This window comes from Suricata suricatta, chromosome 6 (genome assembly GCF_006229205.1).
Source record: "Suricata suricatta isolate VVHF042 chromosome 6, meerkat_22Aug2017_6uvM2_HiC, whole genome shotgun sequence".
NCBI classification, from domain to species: Eukaryota; Metazoa; Chordata; class Mammalia; order Carnivora; family Herpestidae; genus Suricata; species Suricata suricatta.
The window spans coordinates 140,021,633-140,044,552 of NC_043705.1; the positions used below are offsets into that span (position 1 = coordinate 140,021,633).

General features: G+C 51.8%; 1 protein-coding gene across 1 annotated transcript in view; it reads left to right on the top strand.

Annotated features, from left to right (window-relative positions):
- DAP (death associated protein) overlaps nt 1-22,920 on the top strand; it is a 55,585-nt gene that overhangs the window by 16,843 nt on the left and 15,822 nt on the right. The gene's annotated exons all lie outside the window — the stretch shown is intronic.

A 22,920-nucleotide genomic window follows, 5' to 3' on the forward strand; every position in this document is an offset into this window, starting at 1 on the left:
TGTCTCCCCCACTTTCTCTTTTCTCTGTCTCTCTCTCTCAAAATAAATAAAGAAGCTTTGAAAAAAGAAGAAATGAATATAGATGGGGAGGGTGGCGCACATGCCTCTATCTCCTTGCCGTGTTCAGCAGGAGCCGAGACGCCCATGAGAACTAACCCCCATGTAACCGGGAGCACCCCTAGGACCCAGAGACTTGTAGCAGCAGAACAGGAGGGTGCAGCACGCTGACAGATGGGGCCCATCAGAGCAGCACAGAATCCCCCGGAAGGAGCTCCTGATGGCCAAAGCTGGGGCAATTAGCGACCCAGTGAGAGTCTTGGATTATAACCCATAGAGCAAAGTAAGCATTCATGCGTGCGTCCTGATATAAGTAATTGACTATATAAATGAGGAGAAGAGACAGCTCTTTAGAGAAGGATTTTAATTCTTATATAAAGGAGGGAAATAGACTATCACTGACAGGCAAACAGCTCAGTAACTGTTGGAGACAAGAGGCACCGATGGATGTTATGAGGAGTGGGAGGAAGTCCAAGGAAAACACAGGACATTTGCATAGTCTCAAAGCACCTCCTCCAGTATATGTATTAAGCATAATACAAGGAGTATCTTGGGGCGCCTGGGTGGCTCACTCGGTTAAGTGTCTGACTTCGGCTCAGGTCATGATCTCGTGGTTCACAAGTTCCAGCCCCGCGTCAGGCACTGTGCTGACAGCTTAGAGCCTGGAGCCTGCTTCAGATTCTGTGTCTCCTTCTCTCTCTGCCCCTCCGCTGCTTGCTGTGTGTGTGTGTGTGTGAGAGAGAGAGAGAGAGAAATAAATAAGCATTAAAAACATAAAAAATTAAAAAACAAGGAGTATCCTTACAGTGGAGACCATAAGCAGGACACTGGTTTGCAGCATAAAAGCTGAAAGAAGACAGCAGAGCGCCATCTTGTCTGACCTCATATGGAACCGCCCATCAGTGACTCATTTGTTGCTGCTCTGTGTGTGTCCTTGGAACACCACAAAAAGTGCTGCCAGTGTTTGTTTCTCATCAGAATTGCACCCGCCACTTTTAGCATTCACCCATAACCTTCATGACACAGTTATTACTGTATGCGTGCTGTATCACTACTGGGCCGCCATAGCAAATAGCACAAGCCGGGTGGCTAAAACAACTGACACCCAGCGCCTCACAGTGGTGGAGGCTGGAAGCCCAAGATCAAGGTGTCCCCAAGGTCAGTTCCTTCTGAGGCTGTGAGGGAGCATATGTTCTGTGCCCCAGCCCTGGCTTCTGGTGGAGTGCTGCCCGTCCTTGGCGTTCCTTGGCTTCTAGATGCCTCACCTCGATCCCTGTCGACCTATGTCGTGCGCACCCTGTGTCTTGTTCACATCATCTGTGTGTGTGTGTCTGTCTCTGGGTCCAGGTTTCCCCTTCTTGTAAGGACATCAGTCATTGGGTTCAGGCCAGCCCTACTGACTTCATTTTAACTCAATTACTTCTGTAAAACCCTATTTCCTAGAAAGGTCAAATTCTGAGGCACTGGGGTTAGAATTTTACACAGCCTTTTGGGGGAAAGAAGTGTAGTCTCTAACAGATGCCAGTGGTAATCTGTGGCCATTTTTAATGGTTCTCTCACTTAAAGTGAAATTTTTTAAGTATTTTAATGTTTATTTATTTTTGAGAGGGAGGGAGAGTGTGAGTGGGGAAGGGGCGGAGAGCAAGAGAGACAGAGGATCCGAAGCAGGCTCTGCCCTGACAGCACAGAGCCCAACGTGGGCTCGAACTCACAAACCATGAGATCATGACCTGAGCCCGAGTCAGATGCCTAACCGACTGAGTCACCCAGGTGCCCCTAGAGTGAATTCTTAAGAAATAAAAATGTATAACTCTGGAGCTAGGAGATGGCACAACGCACACGCCTGGGAGTTTTTCTGGAAGCCGTCATCTGTGTGTTTGAACTTTAGCTGCACCTGTGTTGAACCTCTTTCAGCATCATCCGCACTTTGCAGTATCATCTTTTCCATCCAGGCTGGTTGTCAGCTGCCTTTTAGGAGAGCGGTGTCCTTTTCCCTCAGATGCGTGGAGATGCCGGTGCCCACCGCCTGCCAGCGTCTGTTCTGTGGCAGGTGCCCGGCGCTGGCAGGCAGGGCTGTGATGCTGGGGGACAGCGGGCCACAGACCCCTGCCCTGGGCCGAAGGCAGAGTGGCGGTGCGGTGGGGGCATCAAGTGACCTGGAATGTCCTTGGGAAGGGAATACGTGGTCGTCCTCGGCTTATGGCCTGAGATGCCTCCTCCAGGGAGAAGCGGTTCTGAGCCTGGAACAGAAAGCCTGACGTTTCACAGGGGCCTGAAGAGCAGCGAACAGCCCTGACTGCTGCGGTGACAAAGATGGGGGAGACTCTGGGCACCTTTGGGCGCCTCTCACTGTCAGGCTTGCCTCCGTGAGACTTGTAGACCAGTGCTTTTTGTCTGGAGGAGACAGAGGGCGTGGGTGCGGGGTCAGCGTCCGTGTGCTGGCAGGGAGTGGTGCAGGTAATCGGGGCGCAGCTTGGGCAGGAGAAAGCTGATGGAGCACGGGTCCCCACATCCCCGCACGGCTTCCCGGGTCAGCTGGTGGCCCCCGTGACAGGCTGCCAGGGGAGGGGTTATCTGTCTGCAGCCACAGAGTCCGCAGCCTGTCCTGAAATCAGCCGTCCACCCCCGCTCTGTCTGCAAGACAAGGGGCGCCTGGGTGGCTCAGTCGGTTAAGCATCCGACTTCAGTTCAGGTCGTGATCTTGCCGTCCCTGAGTTTGAGCCCCGTGTCCGGCTCTGTGCTGACAGCTTGGAGCCTTGAGCCTGCTTTGGCTTCTGTGTCTCCCTCTCTCTCTGCCCCTCCTCCCCCCTCAAAAATAAATAAATGTTGAAAAAAAATTGGAAGGGGACCCAATTCAACCCATAGCAAGCAGCCAGCACCTCATGCCACAGGGCATCAGGTGGCAATGCCCAGCTTTGCTGACATGCCAACAACAATGGCAGCGTAACAGTTTATTAAGTGTGACCATTACGTGGTGAGTGCCTATTTTCTCTGTGCCAGCACAAACAGCTGCCCAGGGTGAGCACTGCAGCAGTCTGCCTGCCCGACCAGGTAGATGCTGTGTACCAAGGATGTGGCCCCAAACTTTGATCACACAACCCATCAGTTTAAAAAACTGTTTTACGGGGCTTCTGGGTGGTTCCGTCGGTTGAGTGTCCAACTTCGGCTCAGGTCATGATCTTGTAATTCGTGGGTTCGAGCCCCATGTCGGGCTCTGTGCTGACAGCTCAGAGCCTGGAGCCTGCTTCAGATTCTGTGTCTCCCTCTCTCTCAAAAATAAATAAACATTTAAAAACGTTTATAAAAAGAAAGTTTTCCTGGAAGTGCCCAGTGAATACAGCACATGAAGCGTGTGATCCAGACCCTGGGTGTCCCAGAACTCACGGGCATTCGCATCGTCAGGAGCTCAGCCCCCAAGTCCTCTTTGCACGTAGATGGGCACCAGCGGAACACTCAGAGTCCAGCAGGTAGTGAGTCAAAGGCTCGCTGCTGCGCCGTGGGAGGGAGCATAGGGGCCTCCATGTGCCCCAGGAGCCTGGCTGGACCCTTTCTGTTGGGGGATGAGAAGGCAAGTTCGGAAGGCCCGGCATTCCGGAGGCAGCGTCTGGCTCCGGAAGGGATGCAGGAACCAGGTGTGATGGCTCAGCTTCTGAGCGCTGTGCCCACTCCCTCTCTCCCCATGAGCAGGAGCCCCCTTCAAAGACTGTCATGCTCCCGCACCCCCACACTGCGAGAGTCTTTTTATCAGATGGAAGGAGGGAAGCAGGGAAATGGAGCTATGACACTGCTCTGTGTAGCCACAGTGGCGTCAGCCTCTTGGAATGGATGACTCTTTTGTTTTTATGGTGTTGCTCAAAGGGTCGCACTATTAATCAGGAGCATTTTCTTATTACGTAAACAGATGAACTGAATTTAAATCAACTCTCCGGCGCTTGGACTTTATAGAATGAACTATGTAGTAGTCACTTCATGGAATAATGCTACCTAGAAGAGTAACTACGTAGAAACGGGAGCCCTTTCTGGAGTTTGCTACATTCTAATTATTATGCCAGAAAGTTTTAAGCCTTCTATTTAAGTAAACTCTGTTGACTTTAACTGTCTCAGAATCCATAGCACTCAGAAAATACTTTGGTGAATCAGTAATAATACCGCTTAGACTTTGATTCTTTAAAGGCAAAATAGTTGGGGCTCCTGGGTGGCTCAGTCAGTGAAGTATCTGACTTCGGCTCAGGTCATGATCTTGGGTTTCATGAGTTCGAGCCCCGTGTCACACTCTCTCTTTCCCTTTCCAAAATAAAGATTAAAAATAAATAAAAGCAAAATAGGTTAATCAACTTTATGAACTTGATTACTTCATATTTCTTAGCTAGAGAAAGATGTCAGTGAGGTAAGGTCAGTGTGGATGAAGAAAAGTCTTTATTCTTATGGACGTCTCCTGTTGGGCCCTTAGCTCTCTCTGAGCAAGACACACACTTTTGGTTTTGCCCTCCAACGCAGGGCTGCAGTCATTAATGTAAAATAAATGTGGACTGGAGTCATGAGGTAGTATTATTATCAAGAAATTCTCATAGAATCGTCAGATTTAGAGCTAGACATGACCTCATAGGTCACCTAATCCAAGGAAGATGTCAGATTTTACTAAAACTCTAGAAGAGTCTAGATACCAAAAGCAAAATATGTATAGGGTAGAGACCCACAAAGCTTTCTCATATTAAAAATAAGCCCTTGCCAGCTTCTGGGTACATCTCCAAAAGAATTGAAAGCCGAGTCTCAAAGAGAAATTTTCACACCCACAGTCCAGGCGTTTCTGTTCCACTGTTCACACAGTGCTGCTGGAAGGATGAGTCTTCCACTAAGGGGAAACCAGAATAGGATCTTCATGGAAATGGCTTCCAGAATTATGGTCAAGCCTGAGGTTAAGGATTTTACAAACAAGGCACAATGATGCGTGGTTTCATGTGCTGGTGCAGGGGCGGCTGGCTGTGGCCTCCTGGCATTCTGTGAAATACAGCTTCCCCGGGACACTTCCTTCCTAGCCGTGGAGGAAACGGGGTGTCTGGTGTTCCAGGAGTTTGTCCAAAAGTTGGACTGCCACCACTTACTTTGTATTCTAGATAATTTTGAGTTTAGATGTCGGGACTAGAGCTTAAAGATATCTGTTCACTGTGTCCCTTCATGGCAGTCTCTCTCTAGCACGGTGACATTGGGATATAGAGCATCTTTGGACAGTCTAACTTTAGAGAAGTAATTGCCGTTTTCTCTTCTGGGAAGAGAGAGGGAGGTGGGGAATGAAGGGAAGGACCACTAAGAGCAGAAATAAGAAGTTCTGATGTGGGCGCCTATTTTCCAAGATGGCAGTTGAGCGTAAAGTTTAAGCTTGGTTCCAGAAGCAGTAATTCTTCTCCTCCGGCATAGCTAGACCTCTGCAGCGAAGGTTAGCTTTCGGCACACATGGCTTCAGTAGAAAGTGAACGTGATGGACTAGTTCTGAGCCTGGAGACCTACCCCCTTTGTGGGGAAAGGGTGATTGGCCTCCTGTGTGATATTGGCTAAGTTCTGTGGCTTGACAGAAAAACAAGGACAATTAACACAATGCGAATGTTGTTAACTAACATGGGAAAGTTGATATTCTTTGAACCTAGAAGCATATACAGAATTGTGATAGGCAGAAATGGGGAGGTCTGAGTCAGGGGGAATGGTGGAAATGAGCATTTTAAAAATGGCAAAGGAAGTGATGTGGCTGATGCTGGTGGGAAGGCTGGGCTGGCTCTCTCCCCACTGCCTCTTCCTCTCCGGGTCTCTTCCCTCTCTTCACTCACCTTGGCATAAGGGCTCCACATGCAGGTGTAGCTCTTCAGGGCTGTGCAAGGGCATGCTGCAGCGTGCCTACCCTGTACTGTGCATCATGGCCCCAAATTCCTATCTTCAGGAAAGATATGTACCTCCTGAGTACCCACTAATTGGAACCTAGGAGTGTGGTGATAATACCCATTTACCTAGACTTACTGACAGGTCGGGTTTCTAAAGAACATTCATAGATCAGTAAGATTATACATCAGGGGGCACCTGGGTGGCTCAGTGGCTAAGCGTCCAACTCTTGATTTTGGCTCAGGTCATGATCTCGAGGTTCATGAGATCAAGACCCATGTTGGGTTCTGCACTTGTGGTTCAGAGTCTATCTCTCTGGCCCTTCCTCACTCCTCACATGTGTCTGCGGGCATCGGTGCATCTGCTCTCTCTCAAAATAAATATTTTTTTAAAAAGACTCTACATCAGCATCACTGATGTTTCAATTTCTTGACCCCAGCATCTACAACTCTAAACATCATCTCTTTATATCTCGTTTCCCTGAAGCTCTGGAAAATAAGGCAAAACAAATCGAGTGTTAGGCCACCAGAGCTCTTTGTCCTTTTCGCCTGTCCCTTGGGCTAAGTCCAAATGTTTCCCCCAGCATTTTAAGTGTGTGTGTTGGGTGGGGTGGGGGGGATTTCAGGACTCTTGATTGTGTCCTGTTGGCCTGTGTCTTTTTCTGTACCATACTGTGTTGATTACAGTAGCTTTGTAATATAGTTTGAAATCCTGAAGGGTGATGTCTCCAGTTTTGTTCTTCTCTCCCAGGATTACTTTGGCTTTTGGGGTCTTTGTGAGACCATACCAAGTTTAGAATTGTTTTGTCTATTTCTGTGAAAAAAGTCACTAGGATGTTGATATGGATTGCATTGAATCTGTGGATTGCTCTGAGTGGTCTGGACCTTTTAACCGTATGAATTCTTCCGATCCACGTGCACAGCTGCTTTCCATGCATTTGCTTCTTCAGTTCCTTTCATCAAGATTTTATAGTTTTCAGTGTATAGATCTTTCACCTCCTTTTGTTAAATGTATTCATAAATATTTTATTATTTTTGAAGTTATCATATGTAGGATTTTTTTAAATTTCTTTTTCGGCTAGTTTATTGTTTGTGACTAGAAAGATAATCGATTTCTGGGTATTGATTTTGTATCATGCATCTTTATGGAATTTGTTTATCGCTTCTAACACTGTTTCAGTGAAGCCTTTAAGATTTTTTAAGATCACATCATCTATAAACAGAGACCGTTTTCTTCTTCCTTTCTGACTTCATATGCCTGTTATTTCTGTTTCTTGCCTAATTGCTCTGGCCAGAACTTCTAGTACCATTAACGGAATAGGCATTTTGAGAGCGGGCATCCTTGTCTTGCTTCTGATCTTCGAGGCAAAGCTCCCAGTTTTACATCAGCTGTGGAATTGTCCCAGAGGCCGGTGCCTTCCGTGTGTGTGTGTGTGTTCATGCAGGTGCACACATGCTGTGGCCAGCGAATGGGTTAACTGACAGGTGAGGTAAAACCCTTCACACTTCCTGATGTAAGAGGGCAATGGATGGAAGAAGCATGTACAGGGATGTCATTACCATTGCTGCTCAGCTCAGCAGAAGTGACCGAGGCTACTGAGTAGCAACCAGCAGAGTCCAGGTCTCCCAAGTCCCCACCAGTGCCGTCACCATCCCACAGCCCATCTCCTCTGACCAAGGAGAGGGCAGAGGCTCTCAAATTTCAGGGGGCTTATGAATCCCCTGGGCGTGCAGACCCCGCAGCAGCAGGTCTGGGGTGGGCCCAAGACCCCCTTTCTCACAGGCCCCAGGGGATGCGGCTTGTTTATCCCACGTGGACTGGTGAAACCCCATCCCCCTCTCGGTAATGCTAATAGTCCACATGCTTCTCAGAAATGTGTCAACCCTACGTAAAATGTAAAAAGTGTTATATGAGGGGCGCCTGGGTGGCTCATTCAGTTAAGCATCTGACCAGCTCGGGTCATGATCTCGTGGTTCATGAGTTCAAGCCCCATGTCAGTCTCTGTGCTGACAGCTCAGAGCCAGGAGCCTGCTTTGGATTCTGTGTCTCCCTCTGTCTGCTCCTTCCCCCACTCATGCTCTGTCTGTCTGTCTGTCTCTCAAAAATAATAAACATAAAAAATTTTTAATGTTATATTAATAACTTACCCTTTTGCTATCTATAAATAATTATAACTTCCTAACTGATCGTCATATTTAGGAGTACTCCCGACAGGAGAAGAGAGACAGTGTAAGTGAGAACTGTATATTGGGCTTTTATTTTAATGTTTATTTATTTTGAGAGATAAAGAAAGCATCAGTAAGGAAGAGGTGGGGGCGGGGGGGGGGAGGAGGCGGGGGGGAAGACAGAATCCCAAGCAGGCTCTGCAGCTGTCAGCACAAAGCCCGATTCAGGGTTCGAACCCACGAACCGTGAGATCATGACCTGAGCTGAAGCCAAGAGCCTGATGTTTAACCGACTGAGCTCCCAGGCGCCTCCTGTCTGTCAGACTTCCTGGTGGGAATTTAACCTGTTTGGAAAGTGTCTGTCAGCCTGTTGAGTGTATGATGAGGCCCATCTTAATCGGGCCCTGGGGAGTAAGAAGTTCAGAAGATTGTCCCTGCTCTCAAACAAGCAATTTAGCGTCATTTAGAAAGTCAGACAGCCAAGCAAGGATAAATACAAGCCCCCGTTAGACCACGTGCTTTATATGCTTCATCTCACGCTGTCCTCACCACCTACCCAGGGGAACAGGTCTCTCATGTTATGGATGAGGCAGTGAGCTGAGAAGGGCCACTGACATGCCCAAGGTCATCCCAGCAGGAAATGACACGAGATTTGAATCCGAATCCATCCTGTTCCAAAGACTTGACACTCCGCTGCCCACCACTTACATTCTGGCAACTGACCCTCTTTCCCCCGAAGAGTTTGGGAGCAATTATTGAAAAGAGAGCCTAAGTGTTTACTTTGACATTTCAAGTTCAGAGGCATACTTGCGACACTAGGATTGGATGGCCAGACACTGGTTTCCGTCCTAGCTCTTTTAAGTTGGAGTTTCTGCGATTTTTTCCTCCATCCCAGCTGTCAGCTCAAGTTGAGTACAAGGCTCGGTGCAGGGGGGGCACGGGCCCCCTGAGGGCACGCCCCACTCCCTTGGCCTGAACACTGGCAGCACTGCTCCAGCACGTGCTGCGACCTCTGTGACAGGGGCCACAGAACCAGGAAAGTGACCATCTGCCTCGGAAGCACCCAGCCCGGTGCGTGGGAGACAGAGCAGCAAGACCGGGTCCATCTTGATTTTAGAAGCCATAGATCGGAGAGGCCTAAAGTCAGCAAAGAGAGGAAATCAGACCAGAAAAAGCACAATTAAGAGGAAGTTAGGGTTGAGGTGAAACCGATGACTCACGGCTACTAAATTCATTAGGACTTTAAGTGGAAAAAAGCAGTAAAAAGTCTTAAATGGGAAGGGTGGTGCCCACATGGGCCCAAAACAAATACTGCTAAAGAATGGAAGCATCTGTTTTCGGTTTTGCCAGAATGTGATTATAGAGAGAAACAAATGTCCACCCTTCCCAGCTCCGGCCAGGCTGAGCCTGGGCGGTGGACTTCTCCCAGAAATGCCTTTGTTGCCTCTGTTGGGTCAGAGGGGGCCCGAAGCGAAGAGAGGAGGGGGGTGGGAGGCCCAGGGCTGCAAGTGCCCACGGATCTCCTGGCCTCTTCTGGGCGCTCCCGGCCCCAGACTCTGTGCCTCTGTGGCTGTGGTCCTCTGGTGGGAGGTACTGGAAACCCAAGCCTGGGGTGAACTCCAGGGCTCCTCCCTCTGAGTCACTGTGCTGGCGCCCCTTAGGGGACAGCAGGACCAGGAAAGAGAAAGGTTTCCACTTGAAGCTTGAGTTTGATCCAACTCAGGCTGAGCTTTCTGTCTGTCGGTTTATCTGTTGGTCTCCGTAGCTTTCTTTTTTGATCCTAGACCATGTTTACAACCATGAAACCAAGCAGTTTAGGAAGAGACCGTCTGCTAGGCTCAGCCTTCCGTTGTCTGCCTGAACTGTGCATGAAGCAGCTTGGCCAGGAAGCGTCTGCGCTGGGAGACGGAGCCCGACTCCCCGAGTCCTGATCTGTGGTCCCTGGGTCGTCCCAGCTATGGCCCTAGCCTTCGGGCCTGTCACTTCATCCGTAGCGTGACATTTGTAGATGATGAGTCTTTCCTCTGGTGGAACTTTTATGATGAAAACAGAATGAGAGGAAATGAATATCTGGAGGCTTTGAAGCTAACCAAAAGCAGACCTGAATTATAACAGTGACACATCTGTGCAGTTCCTGTTCTGTGACTGGGACTTTTCTAGACCCCGGAGGGGACGCGAAACTTGGAGACTCGGATAGGTCCTCAGTGAGGCTGCAAATTGGGAGCAAATTTGCATTGCTCCGTGTTGCATTGGTGGTAGAGTCGATCCTGGGTAGGCGATGAGTCATTTCAGAGTTAAACAGGATTAAAAGCATTGTGCTTTTAAGTCTTTTTAGAGTTTCTACTAAGAATTATGGTATGACATTTTTAGGATAACCCAAGGAAATGGACGGTCTGCGCGCTACGGTTCTTTAAACAAATCTCTCGGGTTTTCTTTAGTGCTTTATGGTTTTTTTTCTGCACCCAAACAATGCATCGTTGGTATTTTAGTATTTGCTTCCATAGTCTTGCAAACGAACACCCTGAAAATGGACTCGGGTAACGCACGGTCCCCACCATGACGCAGAGCAAGAGGGACGCGTCTCTTGTTCACGTTCCTTGGGAGCTCTTTGTCAACACTCCCTGGAGGTATCACAGCTCAGCAGTACAATGGGGATGAAGATAATGGAATATAATAAAATGTATAGCCAACTCAGACTAAGATTTTTAATGAGGCAGGAGCTTGGTTTCACACATTTATTCTTTTGCTTTCGTATCTGGCCCAGAGCCTGCTGTATAATCTCTCTTGGCGAAGTGCTATGTGTTAATTAGGGACGGTAGCATGCTGTCTCTTTCTGTACTAAAAATGCTCAAGCACCGCTTTGTTTTATTTCTTGCCTGCGTGTTCTTAATGATCATTCCTATATGTCTCCATTCATCATCTGTTATTTCTTCCCAAGAGTCCCTAAGACGTGGCCTGACCAATACTGATATTAGGGTGACCCAGAGGTGCCGGGTATCATTTCTAAGGTTCCGTCGCCACAGAGTTGTTCTTACGAAGCTTACACAGGTGGACAGGGAGGGGGGGGGCCCAGTTAGACGTGAGCTGAGCCAGCTGCACCACTCGCTAGCTGGGCAAGCTTTGCTACTCACATTCTGTCCCCAGGAGAGGAGATAACATATAGATGTGGAAAGGCTAATGAATCCTTTTCCAAGATTTGTAACGTCTGTTTTGATCTACTATCAATACTGTATCTTCTCTCTTCTATCAGCTTAAGAGTTTGTGACCGGAAATGCTGTTTTAGAGAGACTGAATGTTTAGCCTTCTTTTGTAAACTGCTTACTCTTCTGGGGGGACTGTCTGCAGCAGCCAGAGGCAGGCGAGGCAGCAGATACGCACGTATATCTGCCTCTATTTCTTTGTCATCGACGTTGGGACATGGCTCTGAAGGAAGACCATGCTTTCTAATGGCCAGAAGCATGAAGATGTGTCGAGAGGATTTTTCCGTTCACTGATTACTGAATGTCTTGCTACACAGCTTCTGTGATGGGTACTCGGTTCTGTGGGCTCCTTCCTCACCACGGTCTAAAGGGGGGTGGGGGATAGTAATTGCAAGAAAGAACCGCCATGAGTATTAGCTGTTGGGTGGTGGGTGTGAGCAGGGTATGGTCAGGGGCTGAGCCCTATCATGTAGATGTTGATGTTTTCCCAGTGGGTTTCCCTAGGGTGACTGGTATATCCCCGTAGCACTGGCCTGGTGGGGTGTGGCAACCAGCCGGTGACCCCCTGGCAGCAGGGGCCAGGTTTAGAGTTAGCAGCTGCTGAGGGAGGAATGGAAAACAGAAAAGATTTCTTCTTGCTCCCCGGGGACGTACAAACATCCAAGGGAGTTTACTTGGCAGGATTGATGTGTTCCTGAAAAGTCCCTCATAAATCAAATCACAATGTCTCTTCTGAAACTTTATTTCCCTGTTGACATGATTTCAGGGCTTATGCAGCCTCGTTTTCCCCCTGATTCTCCATTGATGGCACTCAGTGTCTCCCGCACCCCTACCTCCTGTTGTCTCTGGAAACTGTGACCGCCCAGTACGCACACACGCTGAGACCCCACGATTCCTAAAATTGGCCACAGCTGTTAGCCAGTGTCACTGTGGGGTGGGCGCTGAGTCGGGACATCTGGAAATTACTGAGAGCGACCCTGGTGGACCCTTGTGTGCTCTGCTGGAGAAATTAAACATGGCTTGCATCTCTGCTGAATCCGAGCTGCCGTATCATCAAGAGGATTCGTGTCAGCTCCAATTTGGGATGATCAAATTAATTGTTACATGTGACAAACTGACATGTAAAGTGATAAATACCTCGGTGCGGTCTCCCTGTTAGAATTCCGCGGTGAGGTTTCATGGCCGGGGGCCTTGGATGATGGACAAGGCAGGGAGCTCCCTCCCTACAGCAGCCTGCCGTTTCCGTGCCCTTGGAGCGCTGGCCCTATTTGCCTAGAAACCTTTGTTAACCCATTTATTTCCTGATGGTCGAGGCAATTCTTAGCATTTTTCTTCTTTCTGCTCCCCGTATGAACCCTGGGGAGCTACTTTCAAGGGGTGCTGTTCCCCTAGAAGTGGCCCAGCAGCTATCTTACTGTTTCTTTATTTTTGAGAGAGACAGAGCACGAGTCGGGGAGGGACAGAGAGACACACACACAGAATCGGAAGCAGGTTCCAGGCTCTGAGCTGTCAGCACTGAGCCTGACGGGAGCCTCGAGCTCACAAACTGTGAGATCATGACCTGAGCCGAGGTCGGATGCTTAACTGACTGGGCCCCCCAGGCGCCCCTAACCCAGCAGCTTTTTATAAGCACATTTGCCGGGTCCTCGAGAACTACGTGTCCAATGGCCCACGGGTCAGGCAGACACCAGGCAGTTGCCAGAGTTTCTCAGAGTCGGAAGCTGTTGCCATGAGAACCCACAACCAGCCAGACTCCCACCCTGTGTGCCCATGGGGAGAGTGGAACGGGGCATGGACACGGCCCCCTGAGCGTCACCCGCAGGTGGGTGGGTGCATCAGCAGCACTGGGCTGGGAAGTTACCTCTGATGTATTTAGAGCCATGCCTGTCACTTCATGAAAGCTCTGGAATGTTCCTTCTAAGGAGCAAACCGGGGACACCACTGAGCCTTCCCCACTCTAATAGCCTCTCGGCACCTGTCCTCCCCATCCCCCCACCATTCCCTTCTCGGTGCTGCGGGCAGCTAAAGCCACACTGAAGGCTCAACTTCAGGAAGTCCTACAGGGGGAGCCCCACACTCTGCACTTCCGCATGTCTGTTCCTTCATTCTTGAAACCCTTTCAAGTTCGTTCCTTTCTTTCTTCCCATTTTTCTTTTTGTTTGCACATACTACAGGTTCTTTGCCCTAAGAAGGAAGAGATCACTTATTGAAATATTATTTTAAACTATCACATAGTTATTCTTTTAAAAACTTAATAACAAGATTTCACGATAGGTCTGATGGCGGGTGTCACTTTGAGGTAGCAGTGAATGACCCGATGTTTTAAGGCACCTGCAGCAACAGTGATGCGAGATGGGGCCCCAGGTGCGGCCCACACAGCTCGTTGCCCGAGTCCCTAAGGAAAGGGGATGTTAAATATCAGGTGCTGATGAGAACAAAGGTACAGGGCTGGTTGGTTGGTTCCCCCCGCCCCCACCCAGTTCTTGGGTGCCCTGATTTCTTTGTCGGGACATCCTGTTCCCCTTAGAGTCACGTCAGATCAGCACGTTTATGTCTCAACTCATAGGTCAGCTGTCATCAGACAGCTCTTCAAGGGTCTGGGTGTCGGGGTTCCAAACCCCAGCTGTCCCTTCACTGTGGGAAGAACCCACGGCTGAGTTCCAGGACTGTGTGCTGCCAGTCCTGACTGCCTGGTCATTGCCTTGTCATTGTCACGTGTAAGAAGAGCACTCACGGGCAGACAGCCCAGGTTTTCCCTCGCACGATGAACGTCCCGACGCCCAGCCCCCAGACCTCAGTGATGTTTTCTGTTCCCCATTCGAGACCATGCCTGTCCTCCCGCCCCGATGACGGCTACCCCCTGAATGGCTCTCCCCAGCCCACCACCTGGCTAGAGGGACAGCACCGTCCCCCGTCTGGCTTCGGCTCGCCTCTGCAGGGGCGTGGAGCCCAGGGAACTCAACTTGGGGCACAAAACTCGGCTTTCCCTCCCAGCTTTGTGGCCTGCTGCTTGTGTGATTGTGGAAGAAACCCTTAAATCCTTAGAGCCTGGGCTTGGGCTCCTTGGGTGTAAAATGGGGGTAAACATGAGGACCCCTCCCAGGGTGAGAAGACCCCGCGTCTGCACAGGATAAGGCACTTTATAGATGACAGCCGTTGACCGCTGGGAAAGTTAGGGGCCTTTTTCGGCCAAGACCTCAAGGTTCATGTATGGAGCCGTCCGCCTGCCTGGACGTGGCCGGCAGCTCGCCGTGGCCTCGTGGGCGCCTGCTCTTCGGAGCCCGGCCAGCCTCGCTCTGGCCAGCCTTCCGTGAAAACTCTCTTCCCGCACGTTTCCTTGCATCTGGGGCCCAAGCAGGCCATGCCTACTCACTACCCAAGCTGTATTGATCCTTCGAGACCCACACAAGCTACTTTGTCACAAAGCTTTCTTTTCCTCACTGCGACAGCCCCCGGGGTCTGCCCCCACCTGACTTCTCTCCACCTGAGCTCCATGTCCGTCTCATCAGTCAGCTCAGGCTGTCACAGTGTCACCATCTGAGCGGCATAAACAACAGAAATGCACTTCATGGTGGTTGTGGAGGCTGGAAGTCCAAGATCAAGGTGCTGGCTATATGGGTGTCTTCTGAGGCCTCTCTCCTTGGCTTATGGGGGGCTGACTCCCCACTGTGTCCTCACCTGGGCTTCCCTCTCTGCGTCTGTGTCCAAACTCTCTTCTCATCGAGTCACCGCTCAGGGTGGATTAGGACCCACCCTGATGACCTCGTTTTAACTAAATGATCTCTTGAAAGACCCCATCTCCAACCATGGTCGTGTTCTGAGGTCCCGGGGGTTCAGGCTGGGGGCCACAGTGCAGCATGGGGTCGTCACTCTGCCGAGTCCTGTGTTTCCCCGAGACTGTCTTCTCTTTGCGGGACCGTCATGCCCTGGATCGCTTATGCACCACCACAGGGCTTGAGGCCCCCTCGGAGGGCAGCGTGAGACGGACAGACAGAGGCACCTCCCCTAAGTCAGCTAGTGCTGGGCCGATCGGGAAGGCAGGGCGCAGCCCTTGTAGGACAGAGCACGGAGAGGCACCAAGAGTGAAGCAGAAAAGAAAGTGCCTTAGGGGTTCGGAGGATTTTAAATGCCAGAAGAGTAAGAAAGCGTGGCCAGCACAGCAATCCCGGTGTGAATGACACTAGACAAGGCCAAGGGCATCTCCCAGAGCCCTGGTTTCTAAAGAGAAGAGCTTCAGGCCAAAGCAGGGTCAGAAGCCGTGCAGCCCAATGGCTGGAAGCTGCAGGTCATTGTCGGCCCCGCTGTCCCCTAGGTCTGCATGCCCTTCCCTCTCCCTCGCAGCGAACAGGACGGTGTGAGCCTTCTCTCTCCCTCCTTCCCAAACCCAGGAGCTGGGCCCCTGGCAGGGTTTATGTGACGTGTGACCATTCCCAGTACTTCCAAGAGGTTAAGGTTTACATTCACCCACGTTTCGGTTAAGGCTCTCAATGGTGACTTTATTAGCAGCGTTGCATTTTTCCTGTGTCCCTTCTTTCCTCGCCCGCCGTGCTCCCAGGGTGGCCTCCTTCAGCCCAAAGGGTTTCAGACCCTGTCTCTACAGCGAACCCCGTACCCAGCTCTCCAGCCCTCGCCGCCTGCCCTGCTTCAGGCCAGTGTCGCCACTGCCAGCTGGGCGTCCCTGCGTGGCCGCCCAGGACCAGCGGGGCGTCCCCAGGTGGCCGCCCAGGACAGACTGACTGCCACTTGCCCCTTCCTCCATACCTGCCTCTCTTCCATCCCCCCTTGCACCCGAAGGCCCGAGGTGGAGGGCTCCTGCAGCCACCCCCACCCCCACCCCCCGGCGTGAACGCACACAGTGCCCGCACCCCGAGCCCTGTGCCCACTGTGCCCTGCGTGCCCGTAAGCGAGAATCTGGATGTTTCTAGGGAAACCTTACTGACTTGACTCACTCCAGATCACGGCAGGGCCCCGTCCAGCTCGCCTGCCGCTTCCTGAGACGGCTGACCCCACAGCCCCTCTCTGCTTCACTGTCTGAGCCCCCGGACGGTGAGAGTGTACCCCCCAGGAGAGCGCCCCCTCGGCCACCTGCGTGTCCCCCACTCCAGGCACCAGAGGCTGCCTGAGCGAATACCAGAAGCCTCCCCCTGTCTCTGCTCAGCCGAGCACCTTGGCTTGGGCCTCGGCTTCCCCGCCTGGGGTGGGGGCGCCCCTGCTTAAACTCCTTCAAGCCACAGGTATGGAAGTTGTGTTTTTAAACTCTCTCTCGCCTCCTTAGAAAACTCCGCATGTGCTTGGCTCCGGGGTAGGCAGGGGGTGAAGCCCTGAGGACACGGCCAGCCCCGAGAGCGTGGTCACACGCAGACAGGCAGTCCCTGGGAGGGACTCAGGCCGGGACAGGTTGAGTCAGTGCAGAAGGGTGACCGAGTCTGGGCTCTAAGCCTGGGTCTAAGCTGAACCAGGGCATTTCCCCAGGGCCGCGCCACAGGCGAGGGGGAGGGGGCGCTGGGTGTAGGGCTCCCCGTGAGTCCTCGAGGTGTCCCCAGACGGGACCTTCCCTGGCCAGGTGCCCCACACCTGCGCCTCCCGTCGTGCCCACACTGGGCCGTGGTCCTGCTTCCCTCTCCCGTCCTCACTCTCTGGAGCACCCCCACGCCCACCAGGCTTCAACACCTGACATAAAAGTCGGCCTCATCTCACCAAGAACCTTTTGTCCCCTGTAAACCCCTTAGCAGACCTCCGTGGCTCAGTGTTCTGTCTGTGCTGGGCTCTGGGGACAGGTTTCCCGGAGGCATCTTGGTGCCGTGAGTGACCTCAGGATGAGGGGCGGGGTTAAACCTGCTTCTGCCAGGGTCCCCCTGTGGCTTTGGCCACATCCCGGCAACGCCCTGCGCCCCAGTTTCTCATCTGGGAGATGTTCTAGGTGGGCCTGGGCGGGGCGGGGAGATAGCGTTTTCAGTGTGTGTTAATGCCAATTAAAAATGGTTTCCTCGTCTGAATTGCCTCAGCATCGGTAGTGACTTTCCCCTAACGTGTTCCTGAGGGTGGAGGGCAATGGGAGCTCGGTGCTGCCCTCGGAGCCCAGCCTGGTTCTCAGCCTTGAGTCACGGCAGCATCCCACGGGGGTGGGTGAGACACTGGTGCCCACGCAGCCCCGGGGTTTCTGATTGAGGAGGTTCTGGAAGGGGCGTTTCGGGCCACCCAGGTGCGCTGATCCTGCTGGAAGGGCTCTCCTGCCACCACTGTGCTCAGGAATACAAGCAGAGCATCTACAGACTGTGTTCAGAGATCACCCCTCACCTGGGACACGTTACAAGTAGCTCAGTGTCAGCTTATTTTACGTTCGCCGCTGTTTTGACGCCAGTGTGAGCTGGGAGCATGTCCCTCGTGTTGTGTTAATGGCAGCCTGCTTCCTCGAGTGCGGGTCCTGTAAAGCCCTCTGAGAAGTCCTGCGGTCGGAGAAGTCAGGCAGGCGTCCTCCTGTGGGACCCGGCCTGTGACCTGGCCCGAGAGAGCCACAGCCCCACGTGCAGCCCCGTGCCCCGTGTGGTGGGAGGTGTATGAAGACAGCTGGGCGGCCGGCTGGGGCAGGAGACCTTCCCCAGAGGTGGAATTTCGCTAACTCGTTGCCTATTTATCTCATTCCTCTCCGGGAGGACATTCTGTTTGGGTCTTGAACCTAGAACAACAGTTACACTGTCTTAGGGCGCCTGGCTGGCTGAGTCAGGTAAGCGTCCAACGTTGGCTCAGGTCATGATCTCTCGGCTGGTGAGTTCCAGCCCCGAGTCTGCACTCTCAGTGCAGAGCCTGCTTGAGATTCTCTCTCTGCCCCTCCCTCCGTCTCTGCCTCTCTCTGTCTCTCAAAATAAAAATAAAAGGGGCGCCTGGGTGACTCAGACAGTCAAGTGTCCAACTTTGGCTAAGGTCATGATCTCATGGATTGTGGGTTCGAGCCCCGTGTCAGGCTCTGGACTGACAGCTCAGAGCCTGGAGCCTGCTTCGGATTCTGTGTCTCCCTCTCTCTCTGACCCTCCCCAGCTTGTGCTCTCTCTGTCTCTCAAAAATAAACAAATGTTAAAAAAAATTTTTTTAACTTCTAGAATTTACTAACATACATGTGTTAAATAATTCCAGAGGAAAAGCAGAGTGCAAAGGCCTAACTTCAGCTTACTTTTATATCTGCCTTCCCTTCGTCTTGCTCATAAACGGTTGTACTGAGTTAGGAAGGAAAATTGGCAGACAGCAGAAAGTGTCTTAGACCAAAGTTGAATTCCTCTTTCTTCGTTGAAAATGCCTGTTGGCCAGCAGGGTTCATGGACAGTGGATGCCCATGAGGTCCTTGGGCCTGGAGGGGGCACTCTTGTGCCACCACAAGACTAGGTGCTGGGTGTCCGAGCCAGATACACAGCAGTATAGCCTGCACAGCCTTGTCCTTCCAGTGACTACATGGTGCATGGCCAGAGGGAGCCCCGCGGTGATAGTAGAGGAGGAAAAGGAGGAGAATGGAGAAATGCCTCCTGATACTCAGGGCGGGTTCTCTCTCAGCCTTTGGGGTAAAGCACTTTCCAAATGGATAAGCTGCCCTCAGCTCTGCATAAAGGCACAAATTCAACCATTGAACTTGCCTTTAGTCAGTGTCCCGAAGTGTGTTGATGCTGACGGGGAGTTCTGCCCCAAAGGGTTCCAGATTCAAATGTATTTGGGAAACATGGGTTCAATGAAGTGAATCTGATTTCCTTCATCGTCTCTGGGCCCTACTGCCTGGAGGGCATTTAAATTCCCAAGAAGGGGACATAGGAGTCATGTTGCCAAAAACTCAGTTGACCAAGGTCACGGAAATCACATTGCAGGACCAGCGATGGGCAGAACAGATGTGGGGCCATAGTCCCAAGGGTGATGCGTGTGGAGGCTGGCAGGGAATTTGAGGACCCAAGTGCCTGTCCTGGCTTTGCCTCCTCCCAGCCCCCAGACCACAGGGGTCGTGGCCACCTCTCCCAGTCAGCTGCGTCCGCACATCCGAGTAGGCCAGGGCTACCGCGTGCCGCCTGCCTTGCACACCTCGCAGTGAAGGGCGCCGGAACATGGGCAGCAAGGCTCCGGAATCAGCGAAAGGCCTGCGGATGAAAGACAGGGTGTTAGTATAACATCCTCTCCACCAGGCGAGGCCGGGGTGGACCTGACCTCTGGGGAGGGATTCTGGCAGCGCTGGGTCCCCACTGCCTTAAGGTTTTGCTTAAGTGCGTGAATCACGTTGACTCTGTACAGATCAATGTAGAGAGCTGACCACACTTCCCCGGGTGATCCCGGAGTACGTAATGCATCGGACGCTCTTTACCCCTTGACAGCCATGCCCTCCTGTTTCCTCCAAATCCATTTCTGTCTGTTGGTGCTGGAGGGAGTGGTAACCAGAGCTGCTTAGGAAGACATAATCGGAATTTGCCCACATGTCCCCGGGACAAGCAAAATGCTCAGTCCGGAGGCCTCGGGAGATGGCAAAGTTTTATATCTTCCTGCTAAAACTCACACGGTGGCCAAAATTGAACTCCTGTGAGGCTGTTTATAGTCCTTCTTAGGGTAATATCCATACTTAGGGTAATATCTATACATTTTCCTCTAGAGGATATTAACAGGTTTAAACATGGAGTGTTGCCCCAGACCTCTGGGGGGCATTCATTACACATGATTGACGTAACATGTTGTCTATAAAAACTAGAAAAGAATCTGAATCCTGAAACCTGTCTGGCCCCGAGGGACCCAGGTAAGAGGTCAGGGGCTACGCTGGGAACTCAGGAGCAGGTGACGCCCAGTGGCACCCATGCCGGCTGAGGGTCTGAGGAGCAGGCCACGCCGTGTGGGTCAGGGTCACAGGCTTCCACCCGCTGATGAGTGCTCAGCTCTGCCGTGGCACCTGGCGAGACGCCTCCCCACCCGCTTCCTGCTGCTTCCTTCCCTCTTGAAGCCACAGACAAGGTGGCGCCAGGCCCTGGACCAGGTTGGGGGGAGGTTTAGGCACAGTCCCAACAGGGTGGACTCCCTCCACGGGGGCCCTTTGGGAAGCCGCCAGGGAGAAGACACCCTGTGACCCCCTCTCCCAGGCAGTTTGGTACAGGAACAGCTGGTCCACCCCCCAGGCAGCTGGCTGCCAAAGCCAGCAGTGTTTCGTGAGCCTTAGAAATGTAGCTGCACCCGTCCGGTATACGTTACTGAATCAACACTGTCTCTAGCACCTTCTTACTAGTTTAATAACTTACTCATCCCTTATGGATCCTTTCGTGTATTTCTTTTCATTGTTAAGGAAAATAGTCCTTTTAGAGCTCACTTCATGGGCCTCCTCTCTCAGTGATGCTTCCAGAACGCTAAAACAGAATCCCTTACCGTGAAGTACTGGACACGGCACTTTGACCCGTCCACGTGGAGGCCGGCGTCCACCCGCACCCAGGGGCTGCCATGCCGCAGAAACCTCCAGCCAGTCTCCCCTCAGTCCCGAGACCCCGTCCCCGGCATTCAGTGCCCTGCGCTTGGGTTCCGTGGATTATGAGATGCTATGGGGATGTAAGCATTATTAATACTGTTTTTAAGGAAGAAAAATATTTCTGTGTCCAACTAAATGACTACTGTGGTTTGGGAGCCCCTCCTTTGTGGGGTGTGAGCCGCTGCGGTACAGTGAGGCGTTGCTCACAGAGCCCCACACCCCACTCCTGCTCTTCAGTGTGTGGTGAGGCCCGGGCGTCCACATAGCCGGCCATGTGTCCCAACACCGACTTGCAGATGCGCAGACTCCGTCAGGAGATGGCCGTAAGGAAGGAAGAAGTTTCAAAACGAAGACCTGGGTCCTTCGGGCATTTGAGAGTCCGTCTGACGAGGCAGAGCCTGGAAGAGTGTCCGCGTGGAGGGGAGAGGTGGTGGCGGCAGCCGCACATCTTGATCTTCTCCAAGCTCCTTGGTCACTATGGAAGCTCTTGGACAGGATTTTGTCATGGGTGAGGTCACACTTCATATGAAAAGATGCGGCTTCTTTACAGGTTGGCTGTGTTAGAGCCTGGACCTCAGTATGGTTACCTGTACTTTTGAACCTTTCTAGGTTTTTAGGGAAATAGAGGAAGAGTCTGGGCCAGAATGCAGCCCTTGTTGACACCTGCCAGGGATCGCCATGCAGGAAGACGCTGAAGGTTTCCCATTAAATGTCTTTTTTTTAATATTTTATTTATTTTTGAGAGAGAGAGAGACAGCATGAGCAGGGGGGAGTCAGAGAGAGAGGGAGACACAGAATCCGAAGCAGGCTCCAGGCACCGAGCTGTCAGCACAGAGCTTGATGCAGGGCTCGAACCCATGCACTGTGAGATCATGAGCTGAGCCGAAGTTGGATGCTTAACCGACTGAGCCCCCCAGGCATCCCTCCCATTAAATGTCTTAATTCAGACTCTTGAGAATGGTTTTAAGGAGGATGTGCCCCTTCCGTCTTCTTCTGCCCCGGCACCCTTATCGTTTAAGATCCAACTGATGGAAGTTTGATGTGAGGTGATTTGAAGGAAGCCTTCTTAGCCTCAGCTCTTTCTTAACAGGGAGAAAGCTGTTCACTAATTCAAGATTAATCTGGCAGGCACCGGGTGACTTGCTTGGAAATCCCAGGTTCCCTCCCCGTCACCAGCTGGCCGGGCACAGCCCGACCCGTAGATAACAAAAACAAATCCGCCTGATCGCTAATGGCTCCCTTGCAGATCTTTGAGGCTCTCCGTCCACGAGGGCTTGCATGCATTTCTGAGACATGGGCAACAAACATCGCCGATTAATCCCTTGGGTTAACTCGATCCTGCCGCTACCGCAGCCTAGGCCAGCCGTGCTCACGCGGCACTGACGGCGTTGTTGAAGATCTGCGTGCACCGGACACTGCAGGTGCTATGGAACAACAAATGCAGCCACCGTCCTTGACCTTGAGGGGGAACTAGGTGTGCAGAAGTCCATACTGCATGGATAAGTGGGAAGTTTCTGTGGGAACACAGCTGGGAAAGAATCCTCACAGGCCGGCGGATCCAGGAAGGCCCTGGAAAGGGAGCATGTTAGCTGGCCTTTGAGCCGGGGTTTATCAGCGGACTCAGTGTTAGGTTAACAGACACAGAGCGGCATTTCTTCCCACACAGTGAAACTCCTAAGAGTCCCAGGAATGTTGAGGTTTGTTCTAGAATTCCATGTCTCAGCTTGGAGTGACCCTGCCACATGATTAGACTGGTGTGTTTTTGAGGGTGAAAGGTGGTGTGGCTACTAATTATACCAGGGCCGGGGCTGGGCCACACAACCCCAGAGTAAGGGACTCATGACCGCCCCAGGGACAATAGGCTGATTCTGCCGGTCACGGAGGATGCAGCAGGGCTCAGCTGCTGCTTTTTCCTAGAAAATGAAGGAAGACAAACATCATGCCATCTGCCTTTGTATCATTTTTGAAGACTGCGTTGCAGAAAATGTTTGTATGGAAGCCACCGAGAGTGGTTTAAGACTCTCCCAGCCATGTTACTGTGCCATAAAGACGCTGTCTTCCTTTCTAGTCAGATCAGTACTTCTTTGAGGCCAATGAGGATGAACAGCAACAAATTGCATCTCGAGCTTGAGAAGAACTCCACTTTGGGGTCCTTTGTACC